Source organism: Bos indicus x Bos taurus, chromosome 24 (assembly GCF_003369695.1).
Source record: "Bos indicus x Bos taurus breed Angus x Brahman F1 hybrid chromosome 24, Bos_hybrid_MaternalHap_v2.0, whole genome shotgun sequence".
Classification (NCBI taxonomy): Eukaryota; Metazoa; Chordata; class Mammalia; order Artiodactyla; family Bovidae; genus Bos; species Bos indicus x Bos taurus.
The window spans coordinates 39,324,231-39,345,571 of record NC_040099.1 but is presented as its reverse complement, the minus strand read 5'-3'; positions in this window follow the sequence as shown (position 1 = coordinate 39,345,571).

The following is a 21,341-nucleotide window of genomic DNA, read 5'->3' as shown; positions in this document are numbered from 1 at the left end:
ATCAGCCCCTGAACCTTTTCCACAACCACATCAGCCCCTGAACGCACACTAGGTGTCAGGCACCCAGAGTTTCAATTATCATTCAGACAGAATCCCAGTTTACAATCAGCTAAAACATCCTGCCACATCACCTACTTCTAAGAAACAGGGTAACAGCATTATATGAAAATCAGGATGCTAGACTGCAAAACCATCCAAGAGCAAACATCAGAATGCAAACTAGAGAAACAACAGATCTGATAAGATCTGATAACATAAGATTATATGTCTATGTGTCCTTATATATTTTAAAAATTTTCAGCCTGAATCAAATAGTACCTTTGTAATTAGAGGGGGAAAACCTTGCTTCTCCAAATGGGCAGGTGAAATAGGAACCTGACAGTGGGTGTGTGACCACATTGCTCTGGAAAGAAGAAGGGGTGGCAACTGTGCCCACATAAATAGAAACATCGAGTGTAAACTTTTAGTGTATGCACCATGCTCCGGAACATCACACAGAACCCTCAATAAACATTGAATTGACTTGTTGCTCCTGAAACCACATCTCCTGGGACCACTCGGGAATGAAACTGCCTGAGGGTGTGCACTTCTATTTTTAAAGTCCAGAAAGTACACATGTTCGTGTACACACACACACACACTGCTCTGGATTCTGTGTATCTGTCCTGGATCCAGTGATTCTGAGTGTTGCAGGGGCTTCTATTTCTATTTTTCCCAACATCTCATTCCACCAGTTTGCTCCTAACTAGGAGTGAAAGAAGTTTGGTTCATGGAATTGAGAACATTTCTCTACTTAGATAACTTTTACAGGCTCTCTCTCCTCAATAAATACATTCATAAGTTTCTATTGAAAAGATCATCAACCTGTGATTTTCATCCCTGAAGATCTCATGTTTTAAAATGTCCTTATTCTCAGATGTGAAATCTGATGAGCATCTTCTAAATTGGCAATGATGTGGGTCACATCGGTATGAAATGGCGCACCGTTCTTGGCTGAGGATCATCAGCTCTGGAGGTCTACTGACTTTGTTTTTAGTTTGTTTGGTATCCTCATGAACTGTCACTTTGGAAGTGGAGTATGGTCAGACACTTTGTATATTCAGAGACGTGAAGAGAACTAGAAAGAACAGAATTGGATTTGTAACTTTAGGACACTGTCAAGACTGAGTATTTCTCTGTGTGAATCAAGCACGTATTGGCATCTATTTTAAAGCAAGCACTGTTCTCTTCTGGGAGCTTGATCATGGCTTCTCTTTCTGGTTTTTTCTTTCCCTCCCCCACCTCATTCCTTACTGCATCTCTCTCTCCTTTATTTCTTACCTTCTGCAATTATTTAACACAGAAACATCCATGCCCATGGCAGCCTGCTACCAGTTTTGAAATATAAAGCAAGAGCCTTGCCCTCGCTTCCAGGAATGTGGAATCCAGATAAAGTGCTATATGCCCCTGCACACACACAAAAAGTCCAAACCCAAGATTAAGACTTGATAGCATTAAATTATAACATAGAAGAGACGTTTACAAGACAGCAGGATAAACTAAATGGAAAGGAAATAGATTGTCTAGAGAAAAAGGAGGTTTTTTTTGTTTGTTTTTTTTTTTTTTTTTTGCTGGGGAGGGTTTTTCGTCTCTAGCCAGTTAAACAAATGAGCATTACGCAGGAACCTGAAAAAGACAGAGGAGACGTGTTTACTTGAGATGGATCACACGGAATGCTTACTGAGGTGAAAGCTTAGATGGAGTGAGAAGTAACGTTTCCTGCAAAGTGGAGGTGAACAGGGAAGGCACGGGATGGGGCTGGGGAAGAGAACACGGCCATCTGACTGAGACGGGAGTTCCTGCCGGGCAGTGAGGGAGAGAGGCAGGTTTTTCCATCTGCCTCCTTTTCCCTGTGAAAGTGAATTCAGACAGCATTTGGACAGGAGCCCAGAGGAGTGCGCTGGAAGAACTCGTTTAAAACATGGCATCAGAGCACATCTGGCAGGCAGTGTTTCCAAGGCATTCATGACCAGCACCTTGCCTGGACCCAGCTTACAGGGCCATCAAATTAAGGGGAAAATAAATCCTACAGACACGTGTCTGGAGCTTGATGAATGAGGCCAAGCCTATCTCGTTGGGTGTCTATTGGCCTCAAGGTTTAGGCAGATTCAATCCCTGAATAGACCTTTTAATCTAATCACACACTTTGCATCATTTTTCCATCATTTTTCCATCATTGATGGAAATTGAGCACAGTGATTAGCTAACAGGAAATATGAAACAGTATATTCTCCATGATTATACCTTAAACCTTTAATTCTAGGAAGCCTAAGGATCTTTTCTGGAGGTTATTCAGCAATCATAGCTGCTTAAGGAAGCTCAATAATTTTTTTTAATCTCCTGGTGCCCTAGCAGGATAGAGTATCTGACCCATCCTTCTCAATAACAAAATCAGTCTTGCATAGAATGTCTAATTTTAAAAGGAATTTTAAGGGGTCATATGAAAATGATCTGGAGACTTAGAATCTTTTATGGTCTTCAGGTAAACTGAAAAAAATCAACAAGCAGCAAAGTACTGTTGGAAGTCTTCCAAGTAAGTTACACACAAGCCACTGGATACCAATAAAGCAGTCTTCAAAGTGCATGGGTAAAAAGAAATGGCTATTTAACAGAAACAACAGAGCACCATGAACTTGGAATTGAGCAAGGTGGGGGGCCAAGACCCTGTCCCAACCTGCAGAGATGAAACTCCTCAAGTACAAATTCCTCAGAGTGGAAATGACAGATGCCTCAGCCAAGGAAGATCCTGCTGCTAATCAATCATGGGATTCTTTCAGCTGAGTCTGAATGCAACCTCAGAATCCTTCTCAACATGGTGCCTCAACAGGTAGTGCCCATTTCTAAGAGCTGATACAGGAGGTGGGATCTATTTGCATTCCTGACATGTATTCCTACTTGCATGATGTGCAGTTAGCACACTGACAAAGTAAAATGTAGAATAAGAGGCTGAACAGACAGCTTGGTGATGGAGGTGTGGTGGGCAGAGTTATTAGGGTGAAGCATATAAAGTTGCCATATTTGTAGGTCAAGTGTTAGTCAAGAACAATCAGAGATTTCATACAGTTCAACCTGTTATTTAATGAGATGGGTGGGGTGGCACTTGAGCTGATTAGTCAACAGTAGAATGATGCAGATATACGAATATCTGGAAAGGAGCTCTCTGGACAAAAGATTATGTGCGAGGTATCAATGCCAAATTGCTGGGCCAAACTGCTGCATCAAAGAACCAAAGAGAAGTGGACAGAGGCTGAAACAAGGAGGCTGAGGACTTAGGAAGGAGAATGAATTTCTTCTATTGCAATGAAGACTTTAGCAAGAGAGTCATATGACTTGATGAAAGCAAATGTTAAGATTGTTCTGGCTGGAACTTCCCTGGTGGTCTAGTGGTTCAAATTTCACCTCCCAATGCAGGGGATGTGGGTTCAACCCCTAGTCAGGGAGTTTAGATCCCATATGCCTCACAGCCCCAAAGAACAAGCAAAACATAAAATAGGAGTATTGTAACAAATTCAATAAAGACTTTAAAAATGGTCCACATCAAAAAATTCTTTAAAAAAAAAGAGTGCTCTGGCTGCTGTATGGGAAATAAAGTGTGGAACAGGAAGTCAGTTCAGAAGTTTACTGCAGAGGTCCAAGCGACGGATAATCCATAGTGGCTTGAATGAGGATTATAGCCAAGAGGCAGGTGAACGTGGCTGGATTCCAGATACATTTTGAAGGCTGAGCTTCCTAGCCTCCTGATAGTAACAATTACAACAGTATAATCATTAATCATAAAGAAGGCTGAGCATTGAAGAATTGATGCTTTTCAACTCTGATTCTGGAGAAGACTCTTGAGAGTCCCTTGGACTGAAAGGAGATCAAACCAGTTAATTCTAAAAGAAATCAGTCCTGAATATTCATTGGAAGGACTGATGCTGAAGCTGAAACTCCAATACTCTGGCTACCTGATGCAAAGACCCGATTCATTGGAAAAGATCCTGAAGTTGGGAAAGATTGAGGGTAGGAGGAGAAGGGGGTGACAGAGGACGAGATGGTTGGATGGCACCATTGACTCAATGCAAGGAGTTTGAGCCAACCCTAGGTGATCATGAAGAACAGGGAAATCTGGTGTGCTGTGGTCCATGGGGTCACAAAGAGTCAGACATGACTTAGTGACTGAACAACAACAATAATTAACCATAAGCAGAAACCACCAACCATTACTGTCTGTCGAATACTTTCTGTGAGCCAGGCCTGTTTGTGGCTAAGCATTTTACACACATTATCTCAATTCACACAAAAAGTCGACAGAGTAGATGCTATTATTATCCACATCCTACAGATGAGAAAACAGCTAAGAAAAAAAAAAATTAAAAGCTGATCCAAGAACATATGGCCACTAGGTGGTAAAACTGGAATTCAAAATAAATGGGTCTGTTTCCCAAGGCAGAGATCTAAAATACTCTAAGTTCTCAACATCCAACCAGAATCCACAGAGGAGTATGCATGTGTAATGCATGCCTGAGAGGGGAGGTGAGGGGAAAGGGAAATTTCCATGGAAGCCATTCCAGAAGTGGAAACCACAAGGAGGGAAAGACAGTAGGGGTAGGAAATAAAACAAAACAAAAATTGCTTCTTTGACTTTTAGTGGATGAATGCTAACTAAGCACCAAGATGTTTCTCTTCTTAACCAACCCATTCCAAACCTGCAAGTGTACACTGATCGAGCCAATACATCCCTCATTCAGATATAGCATCTTACCTTGTCCTCAGCTGGCCTGTTTTTCCTAAGGTTTTATGGCTTAAACACACAAGGAAATCACCTGAAAACTCTTTGAAAGAACTGATGCTGAAGCTGAAGCTCCAATACTTTGGCCACCTGATGCGAAGAGACAACTCATTGGAAAAGATTCTATTGCTGGGCAAGATTGAAGGCAGAAGGAGAAGGGGGCAATAGAGGATGGTTGGATGGCATCGCTGACTCAATGGACATTTACTTGGGCAAACTCTAGGAGATGGTGAGGGACAAGGAAGCCTGATGTGCTTCTGTTCATGGGGTCATGAAGTGTCAGACAAGACTTGGTGACTGAACAACATGACTTACACATGACAGTCTCCTCCTCAACTTCATCAGACTTTGCAGGAAGCCAAATGGAATTTTACATGAAGACCACAATCACCCATAATGACACCTGAGATGCATCCAGTCGACTTGCCTTAAACACCCTTTATCCCTGCATGGTTCCAGCATTTTAGACTCCAGATCACTCTGGATAAGTCTGTTCTTCCATTCAGTGAGTGGAAGACTTTGAGTTTGTGTGCAACAAGAGGTATAGACAGTAAAAAAAAAAAAAAAAAAAGACCCCTTTGGAATGGGAAGTATACTGGCAAAGACAGTGGAGCCAAGTTGTCAAACTGAAGTTTGTCTTCATGAAAAAAGCGAGCAAGGCTCTTTTTTATCAGAAGCGTTAAGTTTCCCAAGAGGGACAGAGCTACAGACTGTGAGAGACGCTAAAAATACAACTGTGGCTGAACACACAGTGTCTACATCAGAGCACAGGATGGAAAGATCTGGAAGAATTCTCTCTCACTCCGGAGTGTCACCTTTAAATTCAAAGGACACGTTACAGCCTGTTCTTGATAACCTGTCCTGGGATCCCGTCCCAGGCGAGTCACCCACTGTCACCTGCCCTGCGCTGTAGGGCAGTAGATGACAGTTACACCTGCCTTGGAGGGAGACTGACAGAGGCGTGTGTTAGTGCCTGAGTGTATCCCCCTGACTGCATCCCACATGCAAAGGAACACAGCAGAATATTTCTCTCCTCCCAGTGATCAGCGTCTTTTTCCTTCCATAAGAATAACATTCAAGAGTTACATTCAGGGCTTCTCTGGTGGCTCAGTGCCAAAGAATCCACCTGCCAAGGCAGGAGACGCAGGTTCGATCTCTGGTCTGGGAAGATCCCACATGCTGAGCAGCTGAGCCCATGCACCACAGCTAGTGAGTCTGCGCACCCTGGAGTCCGGGCTTCCCGACAAGAGAAACCACCACAATGAGCAGCCCTCACATTGCAACAAAGAGTGGCCCCCACCCTCTGCAACTAGAGAAAAGCCTGCACAACGATGAAGACCCAGCACAGCCAAAAATGAAAACAAAAATTTTTTTTAAAAATTGCATTCGTATATAAATGTAATACTTCTTAGTATTAATTTGCAATCCTCCTGCCTCTCGGCTGGAACCGAAGAGAACTGCTTTGTCTACTCAGTTCCCTGTCAGGGTTCTGGATAAAGCTCACTTCCTGTGAAGAAGAATGTGATTATCAGACACGATATTCCTGTCAAGATCTAGGCTCCATGTTTTATCTCCTCACATCAGACAGCAAAGTTAATTAACTCACAGCATTCAGAGGTCTGGGAACTTCGTGAGTCAAGGGTCACAGAGAACCCGAGAAAGCTTTGATGATGATGAAGTGTTAACAACTAATTACACATCTGAACAGGGGGGATCGATACGACCCTGCGGAGCCTTCCTCCCTAATTGCCTCGTGAAGCAGCAAAATGCTTCATAAATGAAAAAAGAGGCATGCAAAGAGGATAATGGGAACATTGCCTTTGAAAGTAACCAAGAGGCAGAAGGGAGAAGGCAATGGCAACCCACTCCAGTACTCGTGACAAGGGCTTTTGAGAGATGTCAGGTGTTACTCCATCCTCTGGTATGGGCGAGTCCTTAGCTGCTTGGCATCTATGCTGGTCTATGGACTACAATTTGGGCAGCAAGGAAGTAGTGAGACAACATGTACTCTGAATATGCGCATGAAAGCGATGCTGATGAAATGTTATTTGCTCAAGTAGACTCAGAAACTCACATGCCTTGAAGCTCTAGACATTCCCTCTGTTCTTTGTACAATTTCTGACTTTGCTAGAGGTGGCTCCAGGGTTTTTGAACATCTAAGCTTCCAGGTATTTAAAGGTGGAAGGACGGGGGGAGTGGGCTCAGAGTCTCCAGGGAAACTGTAGAGAGGTGGAAAGCAACAGAGCATTTTTATGAAAAAGCACTGAAATGAAATATCTTGACACTTCCTCTTTCCCAGCCACATGTAGATGCTATAAAACTTCATAGTGAGATTGTTACAGTCCTTTACAGAGAGATGGCTGAGCTCCTGACAAGTCCATTTGCTTCCAGCCAAATAAGACCCAGACGATGTAATGAATACTTGATATCGTTGGACCTCTACCTTAAATTCCTTGCATCATTGTGACCTGAACTTTAGAAAATTACCATTGAGGAGGGAAAATGTATACTTTTTAAAAATGCATTTAACCACTGAAAAAGATTTCAAATACAGTTTTTAACCACTATGGCTATTTGCTTAGATGAATCCTTTGTTTTTTAATACAAACTTTGGCACAAATTCTATTTTGTTCCAAAATAATTATAAAATAAAACATTGATATCCTTGGGGTGTTTTCCCAAATCAACTCTGAAATTGTCCATATTCAGAACCACTAAGATAATTTCTATCATAAATATTACACTTTCTAACATGCTAGCTTTTTAGGCAAATGCCTTCAGTATCAGGGGTGATGACTCCTATTTCCTCATCCTGTTCTAATAACTGATTCATTTGTGGTGATGAAAAACAGCAATTATTTTTGCCTCCATGTCCTTATTTCTATGCAAATTTCCCTCTTATTTATTTTCAGGCAGTGACAATTGCCTGGACAACCCGGATGAGATAATATCATTGCCACTTCCCAGTATTAAATAATGTTAAAATAATGTCTTGTAAAATCAACAGAGTAATAAAAATAGAATCCTCACAAACCCTATTTGAAGAATAGTAATTCAACACAAAGGTGCTTTGTAAAAAAAAGGCTCCCCCAGTGGCTCAGTGGTAAAGAACCCACCTGCAATGCAGGAGATGCAGATTTGACCCCTGGATTGGGAAGGTCCCCTTAAGATGGAAATGCCAACCCACTCTAGTATTTTTGCCTAGAGAATCCTATGGACAGAGGAACCTTACAGGCTACAGTCCATGGGGTCACAAAGATAGATTTGGACACAACTGAAGTGACTACATGCAACCCCAGTAGAAGTCAATAGAAACTCAGGAAGCAGAAAACGTCATCTTTATAAGCTCTGAGACTGCTTCCTCCATGTTCTATGGCTGTCACCCAAACAGGCAGAGATTGTGTTATGTATATTTCAAAGATTCAGGAAGAAATATGGATGGAGGGAGGGAAGGGGCTTAGGAGGAAAGGAGGAAGGAAGAGAGAAAGAGGTCAGACAGGCACGTGTAAGTTTATGTATGTGTATGTGTGAATACATATTTCTAATTTCAGCAAGTTTGAGAAGAGCTACAGGCAGGGGAAAGACAAGTACAGTTGATCCTTAACAACATGAGGTTGGGGGCACTGACTCTCCCCGCAGTCAGAAATCCTCCAATGACTTAGAGTCCACTCTTCATATATGTGGTTTGGTTTGGACTTTGATATTTACTACTGAAAAGAGTTCCTGTGTAGGTGGACCTGCATAGTTCAAACCCTTGTTGTTTAATAGTCAACTCAAGACAGTTGACTCGATGAGTCTCTTGTGATTACATTTTAATGTCTGTTTCTTCTAGTGTACGTGTGTGTGTATGCTCAGTTATGTCTGACTCTGCAACCCCATGGACTGTGGCCTGCCAGGCTCCTCTGTCCATGGGGTCCCCCAAGAAAGAACACTGGAGTAGATTACCATTTCCTCCTCCAGGGGATCTTCCTAACCAAGGAATCAAACCCATGTCTCCTGTGGCTTCTGCATTGGCAGTCAGCCATTTCTTCTGGTGCTTTCCATTTAATTCAGTCCTTCCCACCCTATTTCAGAAAGCTATCTAATCATAACAATATATAAAACCTCTCTATATTTAACATTAAGACTCTTTACTCTGCTAATTCTGGGGCTCACTGTCTTCACTAAGAAATTGGAACCTGATAATCTCAACAGTTGAGTCTAAGATAGTATTTGGGTTTGAAGCTGCAGATGGAGAGGAGTGAAAACTTAATTCATAACTTAAAAATCCTCTGCTTCCCTTGGTAGGAATAACTTGGCTTCTTGGTGATCTGGGTAGGGGAGTGGGAGGGAGGTAGAGAGAGAAGATGCCCCTGGCCCTCTCCCATGAGCTTCCAGGCTGGGTTGGGTCAGGGTGCAGAGCGGTCTTCAGGCCCTAACCTCCTGATATAGAACATTCTGAAATATTTATTGCATTTTTATGGTACTGTGCTAGGTAGTGAGGGAATAACCCAAGGAGTGCATGGTCCAAGGAGAGACACACATAAAATATTTACCTTTAAAAAAACTGTAACATTTTAACCATAAGGAAAAACAATTTTTAAGAAACTTTTCTCTGATGTGGGTTGTGCATTTGTGCTCAGTTGTTCAGTCATATCCAATTCTTTGAGACCCCATGGACTGTAGCCCACCAGGCTCTTCTGTCCATGGAATTCCCCAGGCAAGAATACTAGAGTGGGTTGCCATTCTCTTCTCCAGGGGATCTTCCTGACCCATGATCAAACCCACATCTCCTGCTTGGCAAGTGGACTCTCTACCACTGAGCCACCTGGGAAGAACCCCAGATCCCACATATGGAATATGAAAACAGAAGGAGAAGCAGGTGTGGCTTCCTTAAAAGAGACAACAGGACATTTGCTATCTGGAAGATACATATCAGAACAGGTTCCTGTCTGCCCATCCATCCTCACCCAGCAAGCTCAGAGCTATGGTGAATTTTCTCCAACACAGGTATTTTTCATATGGTGGATTATTCTCTTCACACAGAAGTCACATAGACCTAGTCAATAAAGAGTTGTTCCATACAATTAAGGTTTGAAATCCCCATACAGATTTGAACGGGACTAGAAGAAGAATATCAAGAGCAAGAAATATCTTTCCCTGAGTTTCTTTTGAAGTCTAGATCCGGAAATATCTAGATGGTGGTTACACTTTATTCCTCAGGGGAAAAAATAATGAATCCTCACAAGTATTCAGGACTAAGAAAGAAAAGAAAGAAAAGGCTTAGCTTTGGGTGAAAATTAAGACAGAAAGCACTAGCCTTCTTTGTGTTCTGAATGAGTCCCCTCAGGATCAGCGTGATCAGTTGCATCACTCTTGGGAGAGAAGGACTACCGTCTGGACTGTCAAGTACAGCAGGCGCTTTGGGAACCGAATCCGCTCCTCACTAAGCCAGTCTGGGTCTTGGGAGGCTTGTCTGGTTGGGTGGGTCTCAGCGGGAAAGGACCTTATAACCGGGTTCTTGGCTCCTTAGGGATCCTGGAAGCTCTCTGTCAACACTGGGAAACTCAGGAGACACCCTGAAGCTGCCCCATCCAGGGAGAATTTCCAGGTTCAGATGACCTTGGCCGCCATGTTGATCCTTGGAGGAGGGCTCACTTTAGGAGCACCCATCTGCCCAAAGCTTGCTGACAGAAAACCCCACATTTCTTTTTGCTCATGATGGTCTCATGTATGCAGACCTTTCACTTAAGAGAATCACTGTCACTCTCTACCCTACCTTATCCACGAGAGCCTCAAAATTTTTATTTTGTATGACTGAAACTTCACGAAGTCCACGTTGCCAAATATATGAACAAGAGTTTTATTTCAAATAGGGGATGTTTGTAAGCCTTCAGATTCTCCAGTTATACACGTGTCTGGCCTGGCACCGGGGCAGGATCCACTCCTGTGAAAACCCTGAACCTCCACTGGGAAGCCATCTTTCCCCACGTGAGAACCTATTCCTGCACATCCGACAACCACGCCTTGATGGTCCCTAGAAATTCTGGGTATAAACTCACTCAGGGGTCCTACGAAGAAGACTCTTCATCTCTCTTCATCCCAGAAGGTATGCTTCTTTTGCCAGCAGCCCGGGAGGACATGATGGCAGCTTATTCGAGAGAAGAAAGTGAAAGAAAACTCTCTGCCTTTGTAAATAAGATCATCTATACCATTTTTTCCCCAGACTCCACATATATGCATTAATATACAATATTTCTTCTTCACTTTCTGAACAGACACAGAGAACAAACATGGACACCAAGGGGGGAAGGTAGGGTGAGATGAACTGGAAGATTGGGATTGACATATACACGCTACTATGTATACTATAGATAACTACTGAGAGCCTACTGGAGGGCACAAGGAACTCTACTCAGTGCTCTGTGGTGACCTGAATGGGAGGAAATCCAAAAAAGAGGGGATATATGTGTACGGGGGGGCTTTCCAGGTGGCGCTAGCAGCAAAGAATTCGCCTGCCAATGCAGAAGCCTCAGGAGACATGTGTTCAATCCCTGGGTCGGGAAGATCCCCTGGAGAAGGGCATGACAACCCACTCCAGTACTCTTGCCTGGAGAATCCCATGGACAGAGAAGCCTGGTGGGCTACAGTCCATGGGGTCGCAAAGAGTGGGACACGACTAAGCGGTGCAACAGCAAACAATATGTATATGCATGGGTGATTCACTTTGTTGTACAGCAGAAACTAACACATTATAAAGCAACTATACTCCAATAAAAAACTTTTTTAAAAAAGGCAACTTTGTGTCTTCTGATGGTTTTCAAGTAGTGAGCAGGTTGACCCCAGGAGGCTGAGGGCACCTGGTGTGGGAGCTTTGTAACCTCCTGGCCCCTCCCACTCACCTGCTGGGGGCGGGATCCCAAGCTAGGCTGGATGTTCAGCCAGGGACCCCTCCCCCCCTCTGCCCTGGGCTTTATGCTCACCCCCAGCCCCATGATCTGGCCACGCAGAGACCTGGGGCTTCCTGTTTGTGTCTAAAAGCTTCAGCTCCAGCTCTCAAGATGGTTAATTTGACATTAAAAATGCTGCATAGAACATACTATTAAGCCGGCTTCCCTGCAAAGCTCATAAAGATGCGCCAAGGCCAGTTCTGGCTCTCTCCGCAGTGCAGCCCTACAGGGACCATCTTTTACGTTCTGTCTGAACCCCACAGAGCAGGTGGCCCGTCGCTGAACGGGACTCCCATCCTTGTCCATTAGGCTGGATTTTAAAACAATTGGCAAAATCTCTGGGAAAGTAACTTGAGATCTCGTGTTCAATTCCCAAGAATATGTGAGCCCAAGACCTGACCCCCACGAAGCTCTGACTGCAGTGAAGTGAAGACAAAATCTGGAGGGTGACTGAGATGCAGGCAGAAAATAGCACTTGCTGGCATGGTAGGTTAGCATCAGTACCAGTTCCTACATCACCAGCGCCTGAATCCACATGACCAAAATCAGACTCCTTTGTCTGATTTCCCCACGCTTGGCTTTATTTTATTTTATTTACTTTTTAGTTAAAAATTTTTTTAACTTATTTATTTTTAATTGAAGGATAATTGCTTTACAATATTGTGTTGGTTTTTAATTTTTAAAGATTTTTTTAATGTGGACCATTTTTAAAGTCTATTGAATTTGTTACTATATTGCTTCTGTTTTCTGGTTTGGGTTTTTTGGCCCCGAGGCATATGGTATGGTAGCCCCCCAACCATGGATCAAACCTACACCCCCTGCATTGGAAGGCAAAGTCTTAACCATTGGACCAGCAGGGAAGTCCCTACCCTTGGCTTTAGACAAGCTAATTCCCTAGTTCTCTCCCCATTGGCTTGTCTGGGGGTTTTCTTTTCTGCTTACCTCCTTCAGTGATCATTAACGGCCTTTGGGAACCCTGGAGACAAAGGAGACCATGTTCTCTGTCCAGTTCCAACTCTGAGCCTCAGATCGCACAGCCTGGTGGTGAGGAATGTGTGTTGAATGGAGGTACAGTGGAGTTGACATGGTAAGGATGCTCTGGAAGGAATCCACAGGGCACGCTCGTGGCCACTTGATTCTGGGAGTGAAGCTAAGGAAGGGCTTGGGGAGAAGGCAAGAAGGCAAAGCGGAATCAGGAAAGCATACACGCATGAAGGGCTCTTCCTGCATTTCTTACCCCCAAACTAGATTTAAGAGAGAAAAATGTAAGAAATAATCAGGATTGATTTCCCAATTGTGGCAAATGTTTTCCAAGCCCTGTGATGGGCAGGGTGTTAAAATAGTTTTCAAACTATCGGAAAGCCATGAGGGAGCTATGGGACCCATGAGAGATGTGTAACCCCATGCTGTCTGGGTTTTGGAGACTAGGTTTATCAGAGGGGCCAGAGGGCTGGGAAGTCTGTGCCCGAAAGAACACCTCACATTTGAGGGACATATTTGGAATACCTGGAGCATAGTATTCAGGGAGGAGGGTAGCGGTAGAAAAGATGCTGCAAAGGTAAGAAAGGGCTCTATGGTCATGCTGAGGAATTTGAACCTATGGTGGATAAACTGGGTCTAAAGACCCAGTGCACAATTTAGAAATGTGATTTTTACTATTAGATTTTTCAAAATTGAAGTATAGTTGATTTGCAACAGTGTGTTCGTTTCAGGAGCATAGCAAAGTGATTCAGTTATACATATATTCTTTTTCAGATTATTTTCCCCAGTGACAACCCACTCTAGTATTCTTACCTGGAAAATCCCATGGGCACAGAAGCCTTGGTAGGCTGCAGTCCTTGAGGTCACAGAGAGTAGGACACGACTGAGCATGCACGCCATGCCATAGGTTATTACAAATACTGAGTATAGCTCCCTCTGCTGTGTAGTAGGTCCTTGTTGTCTATTTTATATATAGTGTGTGTCTATTTTATATATAGTGTGAGTATATTTTAATTCCAATCTCTTAATTTATCCTTCTCCCCCTTTCTCCTTTGGTGACCATAAGTTTGTTTAGAAGTACAATTTTGATAAGTGGATCATGTACACAAGAGTGGAAACACCTCATGGAAAGGAGGCTGATGAGTTGGTCACTGGGAAAGGTCATGGACCAGATGATAAGAGCTGGTCCAGGCAAGGGCAGGGTGAGAGATGGGCTGGGTGAGAGATGGGCTGCATGAGAGATGGAGAGGATGGGCTGCATCTGAGAGAGTCTCGGGAGGAGAGTAAGAGATGTAGAGACAGCATGTGTGAGAGGCTAAGAGTGAAGGGGGGGGGAGGGGTCAAGGATGAGGCAAGGTGTGTAATGTGATCAGCCCATTGTAGTTTCTCTTCCAAGGGACTGAGGGAGCCCCTCCCCATTCTCAGATCTTGAAAGGGATTGTTGTGAATCCCCTCCCCTTCCTCACCCTTCCAGAAAGGAAGACACAAAACCTTTCCAGAGCTTATCATCATACTCATTCATTAGTCTACTTCCAAACTGGAAACCAGTTGAGGCCCAGGGATTAGCTTTGGTTAACATCAGGTAAGAACAGCTCCCTGGTGAGGAGAACATCACTGGCCCAGTCTTCTTCAGCCTTTCATTTCATTTATGAGAGGAAGGAAGAACCAAAATCTTTTTCTGCTTAAAACAGATGCTAACTCATCTCTTGGATATAGCCGATCAATAAACATTTAAAAATCAAGACTTTGTTCCCATCAAAGTTGCACCATCCATAAAGCTGGCATTCTGAAAGGACAGGGCCCTTCCTTCTCTGCCAGGTTGGGGACCTACTGTTCTCCAGTAATGCAGTCTGTGCAGTTGAGTGTGTGTTCCTTTTTGGTTTAATTGTATTTTTTGGCTCAAGAAATCTCACATTGTCTCATAAAGTCCTGGCTTATCACCAGTGACTAATGGACAGTCCTGTGGCTATGAGCCCATGGTTGACTGACAGGCTTGGTTGAGTTGCTAAAAGTTGACTTGCAAACAGGTAGAGGGGAACAATGCTGGCATTTGATACATGGGCCAAGTCAAATATTCCAAGGTATTTCTGAACAACGAATTGCATGTGAGGCACCTACCTGCTCAGGTGGCTTTGAAAATCTTTAAATCATTGGTTTGTAAAATTGCTATTAGTCCCTCGATTCTTCCACTTATCACAAACTTTTACATCTAATAAAACCACCTTCTCCATTTAAAATGTATTTGCTCTTCTTTGTAGTTTATTGTGTAACTCTGGGCTAAGAGAAGAAAATCATGTGTCTTCAGCTGCTTTGTTTAGAGTTACTCCACAAAAGCAGATTTCAGTAAAAAGAAAAGAACATAGAATGTAGAACAATTCTTCTACCTGATTTTCATTGCACTTCCTCTGGATTTTTTTTTTAAGTGTGGCAGGCATATTTATTTTTATCCATTGCACTGTGGTTTTTAATTATCTTTTTTTAAAAAGGCTTTATTTTAAAATTCATACAGAAGTCTTGGTCTACTACCAAGTTTTGTGTCTTAATCAGTAAAGTGTGATTTAAATGAGCATACATGTTTGCAAGAGCATCTTAGATAATAAATCCCTGACTCTGAAAGAGTTCTGACGTTTTTGAAACTGAACAAATGGGCCATGCTGTTTCACACAGCCTTAGGCTGGTCAGATTTAGCAAATAAAAATACAAGATGTCAGGTTGAGTTTCAGAAAAATAATTTGGTTTTCTAGGACAGGTATTTGTATGCACTATTTGGAACACATGTATACTAAAAAAAATTCATTATTTATCTGATATTCACCTGGGGTGTCCTCTGTTTTATCTGGTAAACCAAAACCTTCTATAAATTGAAGGTTAACATACAAACCTAATAAGTCTGGCTTCCTTGACATTCTGTGTTTTTACATAAGACAATTTCAACTATTGGAATATTTTCTTTTGAAAGGTAGCCCCGCTCTGTATGTATGCGAAGAGTGTTGTGTTTTTCTTTTTAAGTGACTTTTGGTTTTATTTTGTTTTTGCTGTTTTGCCGTACGGCATGGTGGGATCTTAGATCCCCAATGAGGGATTGAACCCAGGCCCCAGTATTGGAAGCACAGAGTCCTAAATCCTGGGACACCAGGGAATTCCTTCAAAGAATGTTTTTGGCAGGACAATGTCATGCTTGATTCTTGGGGATTGAGCCTATGGACCGTCCTTCAACGACAAACACTAAAGGGACCTATAAGGACAAATCAAAGATGCTGTGGACACATGAAAATGTGGCTTACTCTCCATTTCACTCACAACTTGTGAAACAGAATGGGGGTCCAGGATTCTGGGATTAACGCAATTCGCAGGCCATGATGATCTTAGCTGGGTCTTTAAGATGGTAACGTGCTCTAAATTTGGGCTTTCTGTAGCCATTTCACTAAATTGCATTTGACAGAGACAAAGGACTCCACTTATATTCCAATGAAAATTGCTTTACTATTAGACAGACCCTCTTTAAGCCTGTGTCACTTTACAAGGGGAAGCTAAGGAGAACACTTAGCATTCTTTTTATAGGTTTCCACATAGAAAAAAAGCTCCTATTATTTCCCTTTTAAATTCCTTTGAAAAGTGGCTGACCTTTATTTCCCCTTTTCTCCCAGGATGAGATGATTAAGGAAAAAAAAAAATCAACCCACATGGGCATGAGGTCATTTAAAGATAGGCCAATTAATAAAGACATTATACAGCATCCATGTTAATCCACTCCTTAATTTGCTCCCACCCTAGGCTGCCTTCTGAGGGCTGGCTGGGATCATGTGTGGACCTTAGTGATGGAGCACTCTACTAGGAAAGTGCCCTCTACTTTCCTAGCCAAGGACACTGATGCCCCAAAAGGGACTTCCCTGGACCAAAGTCACACATCCAATAGGAGATACTGTTGTGTCTCACATTCAGCTTTCCTGAATCTTTTCTCCACCGATGATTTCTGTCTTCCCCAAGTACTCTACAGATATAAGTGAAAACTCATGATTATTTAAAGTCACCAGTTCACTCATGTTCACAGCAGAATTATCCACAATCACCAAGAGTTGGAAGCAACCCAAGTGTCCACAGACGGATGGAGGGATAAACGAAACATGGTCTCTACAAACACTGGAATACTATCCAGCCTTCAAAAGAATGAGTGTCTGAGACATGCCACAACGTGGATGAACCATGAAGACACATTATGCTCAGTGTAATTAACCAGTCACTAGAGTCGGAGAAGGCAATGGCACCCCGCTCCAGTACTTTTGCCTGGAGAATCCCATGGATGGAGGAGCCTGGTGGGCTGCCGTCTATGAGGTCGCACAGAGTCGGACATGACTGAAGCAACTTAGCAGCAGCAGCAGCAGAGGACACAGTGGAGGAAGGGAACGGCAACCCACTCCAGGATTCTTGCCTGGAGAATCCCATGGACAAAGGAGCATGGTGGTCTATAGCCCATGGGGTCAAAAAGAATTGGACACGACTGAGCAACTAGTACTACTAGTAGAGGACACAAACTGTATAATCCCACTTCCATGAGGGACCTAGAGTCATCAGATTCATAGAGATGGAAAGTAGAATGGTGGTCGCTAGGGCTGGGTGCTGGGGAGGAGGGCCTGGGGAGGAGGGCCTGGGGAGTAATTTAATGGGTGCAGTTTTAGTTTCCAGCAAGATGAACTGTTGAAGACTGGTTGTCAACAATGCGAATGTACTTGTGCTACTGAACTGTGCATTTTTAAATGGTTATAATGGAAAATTTTATATGATTTGTTTTCTACCACAATGAAAAAAAAAAAAGCCTCATCAGAGAAATAAAATCAGATTTTGTGAGAGTCTAAGGCGCTCACTTCTAATGCTCTGCCAATAAGAATTGGGTTTAAAACTGAGGACAGACCTGAAGCATTCAACTATGTAAAGGATGTGTGAGTGGTTAAGAAATCTGTGTCGAGGGTGATGCTGGTGACTCTGGGAGGGAGAAAAACGGTGATTTTCAGGTGACACCCAAGTAGAATCGGATGGCGGGCTTCAGGGAAGGGCTCTGAGAAGGCCACCCTGCCCAAGGGCACCCTCAGGACTGCCTTATGTTCAAGAGATTCAACTCAGTCAAGTGACTGCTTTTTAAAAATACAGTCTCCCTGGAAGAGTTTATCAATACATTACAAAACCTTGAAAGCAACACACTGGCCTTCTCTTCAGGTTTCCCAACTTGTGTCCACTCTCCAACTCTGCACCGGATACCCCATGCTTTGAACTCCCATCCCCCCAGCTCTTCCTTCAGAACACTTAAAGGGATGTGATTTACAAACTATAGTGGTAACTGTTTTCATTTATCTACTTTTGGCTGCACTGGGTCTTTGTTGCTGCTCTCAGACTTTCTCTAATTGAGACAAGCAGGGGTTACTCTTTAGTTGCAAAACACTGGCTTCTCACTGTGGTGGCTTCTCACTGTGGTGGCTTCTCTTGGGAGCGTGGGCTCTAGCGCATGGGCTCAGTGGTTGCAGTACTTGGGCTGAGTTGCTCTGCTGCCTGTGGGATCTTAGTCCCCCAGCGAGGGATCACACCCATGTCCCCTGCATTGGCAGACAGATTTTTACCACTGGACCACTAGCAAGATCCTACCAGCTGCAGTTCTTTGCTTGTATCTGTCCGCCCCGGCTCCCTGGAGGCAGGCATGTTTCCTCCTCCGATCTTCTTGTGACTCAGCATCTGGAGCAGGCTCACAGGAACCAATTCTCAAATGTCTGGGTCAGTCAGCAAGCAGTTGAGAAGACCAGTGGGTCTGGAAAGCTCAGCAGGTGGTGGTTAAGCCAAGATGTTGAAGTATCACTAAAGTTCTCCTTTGCATCTTCTCGGTAGCTATAAAAATGGACTATTCTCCACGATTCTGATGCCAACATGATGTGAAGGGCTCCTACAGGAAGCACTGAAGCTGTAAAATCAATCTAAGGATTACATTCCCAACTTTTAAGACAAGGTACATTTTTAAAAGCATACCTATGAATCTTGCATATTTCAGTCCTAACTACTTAATAGCTACAAATAAAACACTGTAAACCTTTCCTTTTGGATGCTTAATGAGAAATCAGCACTAAAGATACAGATAGAAACAACTGTATCTTTCAGTATTTCAGCAGAATGTAGTCAGTGTGTATATGAATATATATTTCCAAAATACTTTTTTGCCAGGAGACTTAATACTGGACAATTAAATATTCTATTTGCTCCCGTGGAAATTAAAGTGACAAATAATAATCCTTTGTGAAATCTCCTTGTGACTGCCCATGTCCTGTAGATTTTCTCTGTAGAAAAGAATTTTTTTAAAAAAAGATATATGATAACTGAATTGCTTTGCTGTACACCTGAAACACAACATTGTAAATCAACTGTACTTCAATATAAAACACAAATTAAAAAATACTTTTAAAGAGAGACATTTAATTTTAAAAAGAAAAGAAATTACAAGGACAGATGTTGAATTGAGGCTGTTCTGGGGCTGAGAGTTCATATTCTGCATCAGTGTTGTAAGTTACAATATGACAGATCCAGTGAACCTCTTAAGACTGCAACGAAGTCCACAATTGGAACTAAAATTTATTCCCTGCCAGCTTCCACCATAGAAAGCAAGACAAACTAATGATTTATTGTATTACAAGTGATTTTAACAGAAAGGTTTTCCTTTTTTTCTCCTATGAAAAATCAATTCTGAAAGTCTTTGTCTAAGGTTGAAAGGTTATAAAGCCATCTGAAAAGTCATTACCTTATTTTGGAAGTTGGAAATTGAGATGTTTAAAATAATGTATTCAGTAGAAACTGGGAAAAATTGACTTCTCCACTTTCATCTTCTGTACAACATAAAATGTCCAAGGATTTAACGAAAATTACATGAACCTAAAATTCTCCTCTAATGAGAAAGAAGCCAACCAATCTCTCTCTATTTCATGTACAGTATAAGAACTTCCCTGATGGCTCAATGGTAAAGAATCTGTCTGCCAATGCAGGAGACTTGGGTTTGATCCCTGGGTCAGGAAGATCCCCTGGAGAAGGAAATGGCAAACCACTCCAGTATTCTTGCCTGGAAAATCCCATGGACAAAGGAGCCTGGTGGACTACAGTCCATGGGGTCACAAAGAGTTAGACACAACGATGAAACAACAACATGTCACTTCAATGCCATGGTGACATTTCAGATAAATTTCTGATTGAATGAAATGAAATAGGTGGATTTTTTGCTTATCAATTGGCTTCATCCTTAATAGACATGTCTCCTTTTCCCCCAAAATTCAAAAGTAAGGACTTTCTGCTCCTTCCTATTATTACATGGTTCCATTAAAGTTTGTGTAACTATGAGACCCCAGGTGGTAAAGCTTCCACTTTGAAAGAAGATCAAGAACAAAGTTGGCAGTGCTCTGCCTGGAATATCATAATTTGATAGCATAATATAAGACTTTCCAGCCTGATATTTAAAAAATGAAAGCCAACATCTGCTCTCCTTGGGATCTAAGCTACTTATTCTTAACTCAGCAAAACTACCTTTTCATTTCTCCTCCTAGATAGCTAGTTTTTGTAACTGACAAGGAACACTCAGAGCAAGATTTGGAAGGCAACAATTTCTTGATTGACGCTAATGATTTCCAGATGTCTAGTGTCTCTGCTCTTCTTGATGTAGCATTTTAATATTTGCTTCAGTCTCTTTAGGTTTTTAACACCAAAGTTCTTCTGTCATGAAACAATCACAAAAATTAATAGCATTGACCTCAAGTACTGGCATCTAAGTTGAAAGCAGGATGGTAGGAATGTAGCTCATAGTTAGGTGGAACGTGGAATAAAATAACACAAAAATCATCTTTATGAAAAAAGTCCTCCCTTGACAGTACAGTGGTTCCTCAAAAAAAAATTTTTAATAGAATTCCTATATAATCCAGCCATTCCCTTTCTGCATATACCAGCATCCCTGGGAGATATTGCAGTTTTGTTACAGATCTCCACAACAAAGTGAGTGTCATGACAAAGTGAGTCAAACAAACTTTTGGTTTTCTGGTTCATGTAAAAGTTATGCTTACAGGGCTTCCCTGGTGGCTCAGTGGTAAAGAATCCACCTGCCCATGAAGGAGCCACAGGTTCAAACCCTGGTCTGGGAAGATCATAATTTGATAGCATAATATACTATCAGATGTACCAGATCAATCTTCTGGTCTGGCCAGTAGAAGGATGGTTGCCAGGGGCTAAGGAGAGAGAAGAGTGGGAAGTTATTGTTTACTGGATATAGGGCTTCAGTTTTGCAAAATGAAAAGAGTTTGGAGAAAGACAGTGGTGACAGTGACACAGCAATGTGAATGTCTTAATACCACTTAATACCACTAAGCTGAACCTTTAAGAAGGGCTAAGATGGTATGTCACCTTGGCATGATGGATGAAGTCGTACCATTCCAAGGGAGCATCTCTGCAAGGCATGCTGGGATGGAAGCAGAAGGCTGGTGGAGGAGGAAGCAGGGCTGATTTCACGTGGATCGGGGGTGTATAATACAGTCTGTGTTTGTCCCTGGCCAAGGTGGTTGCACGGTGCAAATCACAAAGCTCAAACACAGGTATAGAAAACCTAACTTTGA